This window comes from Hibiscus syriacus, unplaced genomic scaffold (assembly GCF_006381635.1).
Source record: "Hibiscus syriacus cultivar Baekdansim isolate YM2019G1 unplaced genomic scaffold, ASM638163v2 tig00001478_pilon, whole genome shotgun sequence".
NCBI classification, from domain to species: domain Eukaryota; kingdom Viridiplantae; phylum Streptophyta; class Magnoliopsida; order Malvales; family Malvaceae; genus Hibiscus; species Hibiscus syriacus.
The window spans coordinates 2535956-2538514 of NW_024061874.1; the positions used below are offsets into that span (position 1 = coordinate 2535956).

At 30.2% G+C, this 2559-nt stretch overlaps 1 pseudogene; it reads left to right on the forward strand.

The window, feature by feature from the left end:
- The first annotated feature begins 705 nt into the window (after nucleotides 1-705).
- On the forward strand, nucleotides 706-850 carry LOC120128185 (annotated as a pseudogene).
- Nucleotides 851-2559: the final 1709 nt, after the last annotated feature.

Below are 2559 nucleotides of genomic sequence, written 5' to 3' on the forward strand. Positions count from 1 at the left end.
TCTCTAAACATCAACCATAATTTATGTTTAGATCAACTCTAAAGCACCATTAACATCGAATCAAAGGTAAATCAGAATTTCTGGAAAAATAAGCCAAACAGATTTATTTCACTTTAGAAACTTAGTTCTCTTTAACCTTAATTGCAAATATGATTTTATAATCATATAAGCTCTCTAAAAAGCACAAAGAATCGTTATAAATCATGAAAGATCACCAAAGTAAAAGGGAGACGAAGGGAGACGAAGAAGAACTTTGAAAATCAATGGAAATTTAGAAATATTTTTGTAAAACAACGCAGGAACATTAAGTTCATTAAAATGAATCACATTATCATTAAATCATGAACAAGAAGATCACATCAAGATCAAGGGATGAAGATTACCTTGCTGGAAATTCAAAATTGAAATCTTGAAGGAAAAAAAGCTTGGAAAACAATGAAGAATGGCAATGGAAATTTCGGCTAGAATGAGAGAAGGATTGAAGAAGAAACAATGGAAGAATTGATCTAAAATGGCAGCAATAATTGAAGAATTAGAGGGCATTTTCGGTTAGGATGTATGGAAAATGAAGAGAAGATTTGTTGAATCAGGATGTGTTTGGATGCAAAATAATTGAAAGTTTCTTACATTTCAAGAAGCAGCTTAGAAATGAGATGAGAATATATCACACTATTATAAAACAAACGGGCTTGAACATTAGAAAGCATGCCTTTCTCAGCCTTTTGGCTAAGATCAAGTGTTAAATTTATTTTTTGAGGGGAGGGTCCACTACTGTAGCTTGTTACTTGGACTCTCGAGCGTCACCCTAGAGTTAAATTTATTTTTTAAGATGTTTCCTGACGCACCCCACCCTATGCCAAGTTTAATGTTTCATTTCTGTTTTGGTCTATCAATGAAAATCTTTTATTCTCACAAACCATGCTTTCCACATCCACCTTACACCCTCTACGCCTTCTACATTAGAAATATAATTCTTTCTCCATTCATTCTGTTATCTTTGCCTTATAATTTTTTTTATAATTGATGTCTATATCCTACTTTTATTTATTTATTGGGTAAACTATGTTCTGGTCATTTTACTTTTAAATTACTTCGTTTCTAGTTATTGTCATTTTTACTAGATTTTGTTTTTGTGCTCACGATGTCGATGAACAAAATAATTTATAATTCAACTTTAAAGCAAAGTCCCTCAAACTCTAGAATGACTGAAATACCCTCAATCTTTAAAATAATTAAAATAACCTCGAGTACTAAAATGACTTAAATATCATCATGACCTTAAATAAGTGAATGTCATTGGATAAAATTTGTAAACATTGATAAACCTAATTGTTATATCACCCCTAAAGTTTATGGAGTTTTTCTTTTCAAAACATCATACGAAAAGCATGCCAAAAGTTCTTTAAAAAATGCTATATAACATTAAGCATAGTAACATGAAGCATGCAAAGTTTCAGATCAATCATACATCAAATCGACCCTTAATTAAGATATTTTAAGCGTTTTACCTTCCAATTCGACCCGATTTTTGTAATTAAGTTCTATTTATGATGCAATTCATTTTGTAATGTATCTGATACATTATGGGACGTCAAATTCAAGTTCAACAACAATCAAATGAAGTTTAAATGAATGATCGATGTAGTTCAAGAATCAAAGTAATATATTATTATGCTTTACAGAACATGTTGGTGTTGGTTAATTCATGAATGAATATGATTGGTTATATATGTGTAGTTAATTATTTATAAACTCAAACTGAATGTGGTAAAAAGTTTGTAAACTAAATAAGACTCGGATGACTCGCATAAGAAATTTGAAGATTGATAAGAAATATTTCCAAGTTTAGTGATTAGTCAGTGAAGCAATTAACCTCAGAATCCTTAGATTATGATTATTCTCATTAAAAATGTTAATGAAGGAAATACTTAGATAAGAAATTATGAAATTACCCTTATTATGTAAAAGGACGTAGATTGTCCCTAAAAACATAAATAACCCTAAAACATCATAGTTGATCCGATAGAACTACTGATTCACTTGCTAAATACTTGATCTATTTAGAAAATTCATAATAATCGATTTTGACCTCCGAGATGGAAACTTACTTATAATTTCTATTTTGGGAAAAATTGCAGAAGACTAGTTCCACCGAAAGTATTTTGACCTCCAGTACTGAAATGACCTAAATACCATCATGGCTTAGAATTTCTATTTTCAGAAAAATAGAAAAATACTAGTTCGCTGAAAGTATTTCATTGGATATGGCCAAAATTCCCTTGATTTCTGAAATGATTAAAATAACCTTGAGTACTGAAATAACCTAAATACCATCATGGCCTAGAATAAGTGAATGTCATTGGATAAATTTTGAAAACATTGATAAACGTAAATGTTGTTTCAATCCTAGAGTTTATGGAGCACGACTCATCTATGTCAGAAACTCCTGATTCTATTTTAATGTTGGAATAAAATAAATATTGCATGTATACACGCTCGTTTCCTCGATATACGTTCGTGATGATTTGAAAAGGTGATTTGTTCAATTATATAATGTAG